At 44.5% G+C, this 13424-nt stretch overlaps 1 protein-coding gene across 1 annotated transcript in view; it reads left to right on the forward strand.

The window, feature by feature from the left end:
• Positions 1-7519: 7519 nt before the first annotated feature.
• The window catches only part of CIITA (class II major histocompatibility complex transactivator), a 297918-nt gene continuing 292013 nt past the window's right edge, over positions 7520-13424 (forward strand). Inside the window, exon 1 of the mRNA XM_056535321.1 lies at positions 7520-7645. The gene's annotated coding sequence lies outside the window, so the exon portion shown is untranslated. The remainder of the gene's footprint in view (positions 7646-13424) is intronic.

Raw genomic sequence — 13424 nt, forward strand, 5'->3', positions numbered from 1 at the left:
TTGATGTAGGATGGATGCTGCATGGAGGGGGCAGGTGCACCGGGGCGTTCCGGGGCTGGTTCTGAGGAATCAGCTTGACGGCTGCCCTGATGTGACCTGTTTCCTCCGGGTCTCGCCATGAGGTAGAGGGGTGTAGAGCCGAGGTACTTCTGTGCCTCAGGGAGTGGTGACCCTGAGGTGCCGAAACTCACTGGGTGTTATAACTCACTGAGTGAATGCACTGCACCATTACTCTTCACCTTTGGCACTCACCCTTGGTATCCCGGCCTTCTGGCTAGGATCAGGGCAATTTTTATAGATCCGGCCGGATGACCGGGCAGTATATCTCCACTCGTCCACCTATTTATAATTTTTTTGTTTGTCACTGTGCCACGTTTGTGTCTTTATTTGTACACAGGATTGTCAAGATGCGGTAGCCCTTCTGGGTGTCCCTACTGGCGGTCTAGGGGAGGTTTGTGTGGCCATTAGTTTCCTCACCTCACTGCAACCCCTGGGCATCTTGGCTTTGGTCAAGATGCCACCAGTATACGGCTCCTTGGCTGATACTTTGGCTAACGCCTAGATTGAAGCAAGGAGCATTTTCGTCCCCTCAGTAGCTTCGGTGAAAAGGGGCATCGAACTTGGATCCTTGCAGGTGCCGTTTGGCCCGGAGGTGAAGGGTAGGTTTGTTGGGGGGCCTCTCTCCTGCCGGAGAAGGGCTTAGCAATAGACTGAATCCTTTGTGCACTTTTTGTTAGTGTGACACGTTTGCACTTTTTCTTGCACTTTGGGTGATAGAGAGCACTTGCCACGGCTCTTAAGAAAAATATCACAAGTGACGACACATTTTAGAGGTTAAAATAATGTGCTCTAACATCCCTGGGTGTCTGTTAGCACAGCTATAAATGTGGAGAAAACAACTTATGAAAGTCACACGCAGTATGTAAATGAGGCTCAAGTAGTCACCGGACGCGCAGCTTGCTGTGTCATTATTTGGTATTAGAGGCTGAATAGGTATAATTACAGCCCGAGGAGCCATCACTACTTCAGCCTTATTTACATACTAAATGTGACATTTATAGGTGTGCCAGCAGACATCCAGGTATGGTAGAACACATGATAGTAGTCTCTTATATGTTGCCACTCGTTATATAAGGTAAAACTTAGTGACAAGTTCCCTTTAAGTTCAGGGTGACATTGTTGAACCACAGTTCAATAGCAATGTTATTTTCAGTAACTTGTTATTTATTATTACTTTTGTCAGTTTCAAATTACTTCAGAAAACATTGTGTGTTTTTTATGTCTTTAATGAAAAGGTATCAACCATTTGTCCACGTCAGTATGTTTTTTCAACCTGAATAGTGGATCATCTGAGACGCAATTTGGAGTCTATAGTTAGTCCTTATCCATTACCCCTGCAAGTAGATATGATATTTCCCATTGGACTCCCAGAATTGTCAACAATAAGCAGCAAGTGTGTGCTGTAACAAAAAACATAAAGTTTTCAGTCTAGTCATCGGTCACCACTGGAACAGCAGTCAAGAGACAAGCCAAAAGATAAGGAAATTACAGTTAAGAGACAAGGCAAGAAAGTGGAAGACAAAAATCCAAAGGGGGCAGGAGAGTAATTAAGAAATTCAGAAAGGTCATAGTCAAGGTCAGAAATAGCAATCCAGAATTAAGTCCATACTCAGGAATAATAAGCATTGTAAATGATGAACCTTAAAGGGGTTATCCAGGAATAGAAAGACAGAGCTGATTTCTTTCACAAACAGCGCCACCCCTGTCCTCATGCTGCATGTGGTATTGCAGTTCAGTCCCATTGAAGTGAATGGAGCCAAGTTGCAGTATCACACCTGAGGACAGGGGTGGCACAGTTTTTTTGGGGGAGGGAAAGTAGCTATGTTTTTCTATTACAGGATAACCTCTTTAACCCCTTAATGACGCAGGACGTATATTTACGTCCTGCGCCGGCTCCCGCGATATGAAGCGGGATCGCGCCGCGATCCTGCATCATATCGCTTCGGTCCCGACTCTCATCAACGGCCGGGACCTGCGGCTAATACCACACATCGCCGATCGCGGCGATATGCGGTATTAACCCTTTAGAAGCGGCGGTCAAAACTGACCGCCGCTTCTAAAGTGAAACTGAAAGTATCCCGGCTGCTCAGTTGGGCTGTTCGGGACCGCCGCGGTGAAATCGCGGCGTCCCAAACAGCTGATCGGACACCGGGAGGGCCCTTACCTGTCTCCTCGGTGTCCGATCGACGAATGACTGCTCCGTGCCTCAGATCCAGGCAGGAGCAGTCAAGCACCGATAATGCTGATCACAGGCGTGTTAATACACGGCAGTGATCAGCATAGGAGATCAGTGTGTGCAGTGTTATAGGTCCCTATGGGACCTATAACACTGCAAAAAAAAAGTTAAAAAAAAAGTGTTAATAAAGGTCATTTAACCCCTTCCCTAATAAAAGTTGAATCACCCCCCTTTTCCCATAAAACAGTGTAAAAAAAAAAAAAAATAAACATATGTGGTATCGCCGCGTGCGTAAATGTCTGAACTATAAAAATATATCATTAATTAAACCGCACGGTCAATGGCGTACGCGCAAAAAAATTCCAAAGTCCAAAAAAGCGTATTTTGGTCACTTTTTATACCATTAAAAAATGAATAAAAAGTGATCAAAAAGTCCGATCAAAACAAAAATCATACCGATAAAAACTTCAGATCACGGCGCAAACAATGAGTCCTCATACCGCCCTGTACATGGAAAAATAAAAAAGTTATAGGGGTCAGAAGATGACATTTTTAAACGTATAAATTTTCCTGCATGTAGTTATGATTTTTTCCAGAAGTGCGACAAAATCAAACCTATATAAGTAGGGTATCATTTTAACCGTATGGACCTACAGAATAATGATAAGGTGTAATTTTTACCGAAATATGCACTGCGTAGAAATGGAAGCCCCCAAAAGTTACAAAATGGCGTTTTTTTTTCGATTTTGTCGCACAATTATTTTTTTTTCTGTTTGGCCGTGCATTTTTGGGTAAAATGACTAATGTCACTGCAAAGTAGAATTGGCGAAATAAGCCATAATATGGATTTTTAGGTGGAAAATTGAAAGGGTTATGATTTTTAAAAGGTAAGGAGGAAAAAACGAAAGTGCAAAAACGGAAAAACCCTGAGTCCTTAAGGGGTTAATGTGTAGCAACAGGGACATGAGTGATCTCAAAAGGAAGGACCACTTGTTGTGGAAACCATAAACTTCTACAGCAGTGAGCAAGAGAGATCTACTGTACAAAATAAACAGTGAGATATATGGCATGACGTCCTGTAGCCATACCCAACACTGGGGACCTGGCACTTGAGTCAGTAGTTCAACAAGACTTAAAAAAAAAAAAAAAAACTGGTACTGTATCAGTCATGTAATTCACAACATAGGAGAATGAGGTGGTTAGGTGGCACTTTGGTCCTTATGATTATGAACTGTTAATTTAAATAAGAAAAGCAAATTGCTTGGCAGTTTCCTGGCAACAGGGAGGGATGGCATGAGAGTGCCTTGAGCCTGTGTGACCAGTATAGCTTTGATTGTATATAATAATGGCATGCCACCAGAAGTTCTATACTCATATGTCTTTTGTGAACTAGACAATGTTATGCTGTGTTTAGATCTAAACTGAAAGCTCTTTTAGGAGCATATGTTGCAGGTTCCATCCACTTTGCTAAAAAATTGCACAGCACCCATCACCATTTTTTCCACCATTATGACAGAACAAAAATTAACCCCTTTAAAGGGAATATGTCAGCTGAAGATCATGAATGGAGTCCCATCTGATTCCATTGCTGACTGTCATATGATGGATCTAATGGAAAGAGATGAAGGAAAACAACCGGAATGATAGCGCAATCCACTCAGATGTTGGTTTAAATAATAATCTTCTTTATTAAAGCCAAATTGCAAAGCGTTTTGAGGCTTACACATGCCTCTTCCTCTGGTAAAAACAGGCTTACATACATGCATCGTAAAAGTGTCTGTTTAAAGGGGTACTACCGTGGAAAACTTTTTTTTTTTTTTTAAATCAACTGGTGTCAGAAAGTTAAACAGATTTGTAAATCACTTTTATTAAAAAATCTTAATCCTTACAGTACTTTTTAGGGGCTGTATACTAAAGAGAAATCCAAAAAGAAATGCATGTCCTGTGATGTCCTCCTGACCACATTGCTCTCTGTTGACCTCTGCTGTCCATTTTAGAAACTGTCCAGAGAAGCATATGTTTGCTATGGGGATTTTCTCCAGTTCCTAAAATGGACAGCACAAGTCAGCAGAGAGCACTGTGGTCAGGAAATCACAGGAAATGCATTTCTTTTTTGGATTTCTCTTTAGTATACAGCCCCTAAAAAGTACCGGAAGGATTAAGATTTTTAAATAGAAGTGATTTACAAATCTGTTTAAATTTCTGGCACCAATTGATTTAAAAAACAAAGTTTTCCACGGTAGTACCCCTTTAATAGGATTTTCTTCGATTTTAAATGTGTGTTTAGTCATCTAACATAAAATTGACGTCAGGTCCATAGCCCCGCCCCAGGGTGCATGGCCTCTCGATTTTAAATATGTATTTAGTCATCTAACATTAAACTGACATCAGGTCCATAGCCCCGCCACAGGGGGAGTGGCCTTGAGATTTTTGCCACCAAGAAAATCCTTTTAAACAGACACTTTTACTCTGCATGTATGTAAGCCTGTTTTTACCTGAGGAAGAGGCATGTGTAAGCCTCGAAACGCATTGTGATTTGGCTTTAATGAAGAAGATTATTATTTAAACCAACATCTAAGTGGATTGCGCTATCATTCCGTTTTTTTTCCTGCATCTCTTTCCATTATAACCATCAGCCTGGAATCTCTCCACACTGACCCTGGGAAAGCGGCACCACTTCCTTGGATACCTACGGACACAGTAGTTGTGGCTCATACACCAATTACCAAAGGTGAGCAGTTTTGCTAGTTTTTGTTCCTACATGAACACACCTAGAATCCTGCAATACCATGCCATGGGAAGCTCTGCCTCTTTCTGTTTTATAGTACAGAGTGGGCCATTTATATGGATACACCTTAATAAAATGGGAATGGTTGATGATATTAACTTCCTGTTTGTGGCACTTTAGTATATGTGAGGGGGGAAACTGTTCAAGATGGGTGGTGACCATAGTGGCCATTTTGAAGTCGGCCATTTTGAATCCAACTTTTGTTTTTTCAATAGGAAGAGGGTCATGTGACACATCAAACTTATTGGGAATTTCACAAGAAAAACAACGATGTGCTTGGTTTTAACGTAACTTTATTCTTTCATGAGTTATTTACAAGTTTCTGACCACTTATAAAATGTGTTCAATGTTCTGCCCATTGTGTTGGATTGTCAATGCAACCCTCTTCTCCCACTCTTCACACACTGATAGCAACACCGCAGGAGAAATGCTAGCACAGGCTTCCAGTATCCGTAGTTTCAGGTGCTGCACATCTCATATCTTCACAGCATAGACAATTGCCTTCAGATGACCCAAAAGATAAAAGTCTAAGGGGGTCAGATCGGGAGGCCTTGGGGGCCATTCAACTGGCCCACGATGACCAATCCACTTTCCAGAAAACTGTTCATCTTGGAATGTGGTGGTGCACCATCTTGCTGGAAAAACTCAGGGAACGTTCCAGCTTCAGTGCATAAAGAGGGAAATACATCAAGTGGATTGGTCATCGTGGGCCAGTTGAATGGCCTCCAAGGTCTCCCGATCTGACCCCCTTAGACTTTTATCTTTGGGGTCATCTGAAGGCAATTGTCTATGCTGTGAAGATACGAGATGTGCAGTACCTGAAACTACGGATACTGGAAGCCTGTGCTAGCATTTCTCCTGCGGTGTTGCTATCAGTGTGTGAAGAGTGGGAGAAGAGGGTTGCATTGACAATCCAACACAATGGGCAGCACATTGAACACATTTTATAAGTGGTCAGAAACTTGTAAATAACTTATGAAAGAATAAAGTTACGTTAAAACCAAGCACATCATTGTTTTTCTTGTGACATTCCCAATAAGTTTGATGTATCACATGACCCTCTTCCTATTGAAAAAACAAAAGTTGGATTCAAAATGGCCGACTTCAAAATGGCCACCATGGTCACCACCCATCTTGAAAGGTTTCCCCCCTCACATATACTAATGTGCCACAAACAGGAAGTTAATATCACCAACCATTCCCATTTTATTAAGGTGTATCCATATAAATGGCCCACCCTGTATATTCATATGATGGATCTGGAGCAGGTTGCGGGAGATCCCACACGGGGATTTATCCCAGAAAAAACCTCGGCGTGTGAAAGCGCTTCTCCGTTGCAAAAATAAGGTTGCTGGAAACTTCTTGGATAAGAAGGGGGGGATTTATTGATGGTTGGGTTTACAGAAATAAAGAGCACAAAAAGTAAAAAATAGAAAATAAAAAAATATAAAGCATAAAGCAAACAGGATTGTTTGCTTTATGCTTTATATTTTTTTATTTTCTATTTTTTACTTTTTGTGTTCTTTATTTCTGTAAACCCAACCGTCAATAAATCCCCCCCTTCTTATCCAAGAAGTTTCCAGCAACCTTATTTTTTGCAACGGAGAAGCGCTTTCACACGCCGAGGTTTTTTCTGGGATAAATCCCTGTGTGGGATCTCCCGCAACCTGCTCCTGTACTATTGCCACCGCCTGCCAGCGGTCTCGGCAGAAAGCTGCTCCCGATCACCAACCTAAGCCTCTTTTCCTCGCCACTTCATCGGGACTTAAAGGATAGTGGCACCCGACTGCTCACCCCGATCTCCACCGCGCACTGGCCGCAAGGTACCAGCACACATCGAGGGGATCATCCAGCTGACTGCATCTGCCGACTCTGCCAAGCGGATCACATCTGAACATCTGGAGTACACCAGAGGATGGTGTCTACTCCACAAAAGCAGCGCTCCACATCACCGGCACCAGGTGACACCCTGCAGCACCGGAGACAAGCAAGAACATCAGCCAGCAGATCCAGCAGTTAGCGGCCCGAAACCTTGCCGCATACCAGCCTATACGCATCGCAGAGTTGTGCCTGTTATGCAGCACAACTCTGAAAGGTGAGCAGAAAATCCCTATCCTTCCCCGCTAAATCCCCCCCCCCCTTACCTCCTATAACTAGAAAGGTAAAGGCACCATCAAGGCGCCACTTCTGTGTTTTTTCTCTTCACATATTTTACTCATATGATGGATCTGGCACTGCTATCATTTCCCTTTTCCTGTTCCAGTTCAGAACAGAAAAACAAATGGAAATACAGAATAGACCCTAATAGTATATAATATAAATGGTTAGGAAACATTTAGCTATGGATTGCACTTGTTGGGTGTAGTCAGACACTTGGCTTGTTAATATATCCAGCCAATTACCTTCGTACAGTTAACTTGCTTTCATTTTCACTTTATTCTGTCCATGGTTTTGGATTTATTTATTTTCCAACCTGGGGATTTTTAGTAATTATATGTTCTGATTCTAATGAAGATTCCCGCCCATCCCAGGGAGTTTTGTCTATTTTACTCTCCGGAGATCCAGTCTGTACAACATGTTATAGGAGCAGCACCTACTGTAGATGTCATTTCAACAAACAGGTATGACTCAAACATGCATTTTTATTTATCTCCATGATTTTTTTTACATTTAATAAGAAAAATAAGCAAAGTATACATTAAGAATGTGACATCTTGTATTATGTATTATTTTTGCAACTACCGTATATACTCGAGTATAAGCCGAGTTTTTCAGCACGATTTTTCATGCTGAAAACGCCCCCCCCCCCCCCCTCGGCTTATACTCAAATTAACTCTTCGCCTGTCAATCCCTTCTCAGTGGTCTTCAACCTGCGGACCTCCAGATGTTGCAAAACTACAACTCCCAGCATGCCCGGACAGCCATCGGCTGTCCGGGCATGCTGGGAGTTGTGGTTTTGAAACCTCTGGAGGTCCACAGGTTGAAGACCACTGCGGCCTTCGTCATCATCCAGACACCCCCTTTAGTTTTCTACTCACCTCCCCTCGGTGGGAAGGAAGGGTGAGCTGGTCCGGGCCATCTATGCTGCAGGGACCGTCCGGTGGGGAGGGTTAGTCGTTCCGGGCTGTCCATTTTCACCGGGGGGGCCCTCTTCTCCACGCTGATGAAGGGATTGACAGGCGGTGATGATGAAGTGGGGGATGATGACGGGGGTGTGGATGATGACACGGGGGGGATGATGTATTTCCCATCCTAGGCTTATAGTCGAATCAATAACTTTTCCTGGGTTTTTGGGGTGAAATTAGGGGCCTCGGCTTATATTCGGGTCGGCTTATACTCGAGTATATACAATACACATAGGGTTAGTTTAGACGAGGAGCTCCCTCTTCAGCACAACCACCCAAAATTGAATTGAAAAGTGGTCTTCTTGGGAATTGCCAATATATATATATTGGCTTACAAAAATATGTTGCTACAGTCATGTTTGAATCGAGAAGTCGCGCAACTTGTTATTTCTATTCATCCTATGTCTTTTGGTCTTGAGAATTAAAGGTTATCTATCAGGTCTAAGTATTGGACTGTCATAATTTCGTGGCTGTTTGATAACAATTAAAGGGAAAGTGACCGATGGATTGACCCCACTAGCCTAAATATACAGGTGGTAGAGTTAGTGATTCTCCTGTCAGTGTCCCTTTAAAGTAAAGTATCTGTTAAATAAAATTACAGAATAGATACATAAACATGAAATAGAGCTGAATGCCCTTACCTCTCATTGAAACAAAACATTTTCCAAAATATACTTTATATTTTGGTTTCATTTTTATTGTATTGAAAACACTACAAGTTCAGTACAGTTCAGGAAAAGCAAACTGATGTATTTTGGCCTAAGGTGTATAAAAAACAATCTTATGGATTACATTTAGCTGTGGGGGATTAGCTCCATAGAACAAGGCAAAAAGCAGTTAAAGACGGGACAAAATACAAAATAAATTCCTGCTCATCCAAGCGCTAACTATAAAATAATATTCCTTATCTATACAGTCATCAAGTGTTATTCTCAAAGGATAAAATGTCCCTCTTTGAGGCTGCAAACTTCAGAACTCAGAGGTACAGGTTCCTCACAGCCTAACCCTGCAGACTGAGTTACAAGTTGTTCTAAAGCCCAGTAACCAGTTGTTTTCAGCACCTGTGCTGATTTGGGCCCAATTAACCCCATAAAGGGGTACGCTCTGTGCGTAATGACGGGCGATACAGGGGCCGGAGCAGCGTGACGTCATGGCTCCGCCCCTCATGACATCACGGCCCGTCCCCTTAATGCAAGTCTATGGCAGGGGGCGTGACGACCGCCACGCCCCCTCCCATAGACTTGTATTGACGGGGTGGGCCGTGACGTCACGAGGGGCGGAGCCGTGACGTAACGATGCTCCGGCCCCTGTATTTCCCTTCATTACGTGCAGAGCGATCTCGCTCTGCGCAGTAATGATAGTTGGGTGCTGCAGCAGCGATCCCCGGGGTCCCCAGCAGCGGGACCCCGGCGATCTGACATCTTATCCCCTATCCTTTGGATAGGGGATAAGATGTCTAGGGGCGGAGTACCCCTTTAAGGATGCAGCTCATTTTCATCTTAAGGACTGAGCCCTTTTTTGCAATTCTGACCATTGTCACTTTATGCATTAATAACTCTAAGATGCTTTTACCGATTATTCTGATTCAGATTTTTCGTGACATATTCTACTTTATTTTAGTGGTAAATTTTTGTCATTACTTGCATCCTTTCTTGGTGAAAAATACCTAACTTTGAAGCTCTCTACTTGCAAGGAAAATGGATATTCCAAATAAATGTTATATTGATTCACAATTACAATATGTCTACACTATGTTGGCATCATAAAATGGACATGTTTTTACTTTTTGAAACAATTAGAGGGCTTCAAAGTATAGCAGCAATTTTCAAAATTTTCATGAAAATTGCAAAATCTGAAGGGACAGATGTTACAGAACTACAACTCCCAGCATGCCTGGGCAGTCTAGGCATGCTGAGAGTTGTAGTTTTGCAACATCTGGAGGGCTACAGTTTGGGCTCCATTGTAATAGTGGTCTCAAAACTGTGACCCTCCAGATGTCGCAAAACTGCAACTCCCAGCATGCCCAGACAGCCAAAGGCTGTCTTGGCATGCTGGGAGTTGCAGTTTGGCAACCACTAGAAGGGCAGCAGTAAATATCACTTTAATGCCACCTTCCTTTCCCCCCCTCCCCCCCACCGTCGCTTCCCTACCTGCGCCGCTGAGCTCCGCTGCTGTCACCGATGATCAACGGTCACCACGGCATCTTCTCTTCCATGGCAACCCCCCATCTTCCACTGCCATTGGTCAGTATTCATTGCTGATTAATGGCAGGGGATAGGAGGAGATCACAGCACTGCAACCTCGCACCTATCCCCCAGGATGATCGGGGCTGTCACTGACAGCTCCGATCATCCCTTTTTTCCGGGCGATCGGGTCACCAGTGACCCGATCAGCCCGTAAATAGTAGAAAATCGCATGTATGCGATTTTCTCCGATCGCCAACATGGGGGCGATGTGCCGGGATGCCTGCTGAATGATTTCAGCAGGCATCCCGGTCCGGTCCCCAACCGGCTAGCAGTGGGGACCGGAATTCCCACTGGACTCGGGATGTATGGCGTATGCAAACCTGGATTGGCTAGGAAGGGAATGGAAGACCCCACTACGAACTTGACTTTCATTTAATGAAAGTTTAGGGTGGAAAACAAACTTTACCAAAGTCCTCAACAGCTATGGTCTGAGATTCAATTTTTCCTTGGTTCCCCATATCTTACCCAGCTTTTCCTAAATGAGATATGGGCTTCATGAAACCTCATTTCCAAATACTACATGCACCTTATGAAAATAGCGATCCCTGACCGTAAGTAAGTAAGTAAATAGGTCAAAAATTTCGGAAATCAGTAATTTCTCTGAAATTGAGGAATAATATAGAACGTTGTCTACATTTCTAGTAACATGCAACAGATTAAATGGGTATTCTGGGAACAAAGTTTTAAGTAACCTGGATGGCAGTATAATATAAAAACATACTTTCCTACCACAGATCCCCTGCCAGTGCTGTTCGCATACTACCAGTCCAGCTGCTCAGGGCTTCCTGAGACCCTGTACGTACTATGATATTCGTATTCATTGTTGTTTTAATGGGAGTGAAAATTCTATTCACTATATTGGACTGTTTCTAATATATATATAACCAAAGATGAATGTACTTTTAAGGTATTTTCACCCACGGCGGATATGCTGCAGATTTTTTGCAGCACAAAATCTGAATCATAAAACCAAAGTTTCCTCACCATAAAACAAATAAAAATCATGTTGCAGATATATTATTGCAAATGTGTCCGAATATTGTCTTAACTTGCACCTAAAAACCTGCTTATATGACTTGTGCCACATTTGTTATGATTTATGGGCACTTTTTGTACACTTCCCTCCCCCATCAGGCAAAAGGGGGAGTGGTCTTGGTAAAACAGGACATGGTTTCAGCAAAGAGGAGCAGTTGGTTATGTAGAATGTAGACCATAGGTTATTAAGCGTAAGGGCATGTTAGAAAGATCTGCGCAAAATTCTGCAAAGAAAATCCACTGCAAATATGTCTAGCATGTATTTGTCCAAAAATTATTAAACAGCATAAACAACTATTTTAAACAATCTGGTGCATTCTTAAACTGTCTAGTTCAAGTTTACACTGTCTAAGAATTAGACTGTTAGGGTAGAGTCACAAGTGACGTATTTTGCAGCATTTTTTTTTGCAGCTGATGTTGCTGTCCATTGACTTCAAACGGTGGGAAAATATTTAGCACCAAATACGCAGCAAAATATGGCAAGTGTGACTCTATATTGTAAATCTGGACAATGAATTTTAAATCGCCAGTTGTGGGTTTTCTGCGGGTTTTCTGCTGTGTATCTCTTGCTGTGGAAAATCTGTAGCATATCCATCCTGTCACGATGCCGGCTGGCAGGTAGTGGATCCTCTGTGCCAGAGAGGGATGGCGAGGACCGCGCTAGTGGACCGGTTCTAAGCCACTACAGGTTTTCACCAGAGCCCGCCGCAAAGCGGGATGGTCTTGCTGCGGCGGTAGTGACCAGGTCGTATCCACTAGCAACGGCTCACCTCTCTGGCTGCTGAAGATACTGAAGATAGGCGAGGTACAAGGGAGTAGGCAGAAGCAAAGTCGGACGTAGCAGAAGGTCGGGGGCAGGCGGCAAGATTCGTAGTCAGGGGAGATAGCAGGAGATCTGGTACACTGGTTATAAACACACAAAACGCTTTCACTGGCACTAAGGCAACAAGATCCGGCAAGGGAGTACAAGGGAGGAGACTAGATATAGCCAGGGAACAGGTGGGAGCCAATTAAGCTAATTGGGCCAGGCACCAATCATTGGTGCACTGGCCCTTTAAATCTCAGGGAGCTGGCGCGCGCGCGCCCTAGAGAGCGGAGCCGCGCGCGCCAGCACATGACAGCAGGAGACGGGAACGGGTAAGTGACCTGGGATGCGATTCGCGAGCGGGCGCGTCCCGCTGTGCGAATCGCATCCCCAACGGCCAGGACAGGGCAGCGCTCCCGGTCAGCGGGACCGACCGGGGCGCTGCGGAGAGAGAGACGCCGTACGCGCTCCGGGGAGGAGCGGGGACCCGGAGCGCTAGGCGTAACAGTACCCCCCCCCTTAGGTCTCCCCTTCCCTTTGTCTGGTAACTGCCTCCCCTGGGATGAGGACACCGGGAAAGGAGGGAGGGATTCCTCAACAGCAGGCGGAACAGCAGGAGTAGGGATGGGGAGGAAGGGCAGAGGGCGAGACTTGGCACGGGGCAGTGTGACACCAGGACGAGGGCCAAGAGGGGACACAGAGGTTTGCCTGATGGGACTGGGAGGGGGGGAGAGGTATTTCTTGTGGCAGGCAGAGTCCTTAATGACCTTAGGGGGACCGGATACAGGAGGAACCACAGGGTCACGGCAGGGAGTACTGGGGACCGGTTGAAGGCAGTCCTTGGAACAAGAGGGACCCCAACTCTTGATCTCCCCAGTGGACCAATCCAGGGTTGGGGAATGGTGTTGAAGCCAGGGTAGTCCAAGGAGAACTTCAGAAGTGCAATTAGGAAGGACAAAAAATACAATTTCCTCGTGATGAGGTCCGATGCACATTAGGAGGGGCTCTGTGCGATAACGCACGGTGCAGTCCAATCTGGCTCCGTTGACCGCGGAAATGTGGAGTGGCTTGACAAGACGGGTCACCGGAATGCGGAATTTATTCACTAAGGACTCCCGAATAAAATTCCCAGAAGCTCCAGAGTCCAGGCAGGCCACGGCTGAGAGGGGAGAGCTGGCTGACGTAGAAA

The sequence above is a fragment of the Hyla sarda genome, chromosome 8 (assembly GCF_029499605.1).
Source record: "Hyla sarda isolate aHylSar1 chromosome 8, aHylSar1.hap1, whole genome shotgun sequence".
Classification (NCBI taxonomy): domain Eukaryota; kingdom Metazoa; phylum Chordata; class Amphibia; order Anura; family Hylidae; genus Hyla; species Hyla sarda.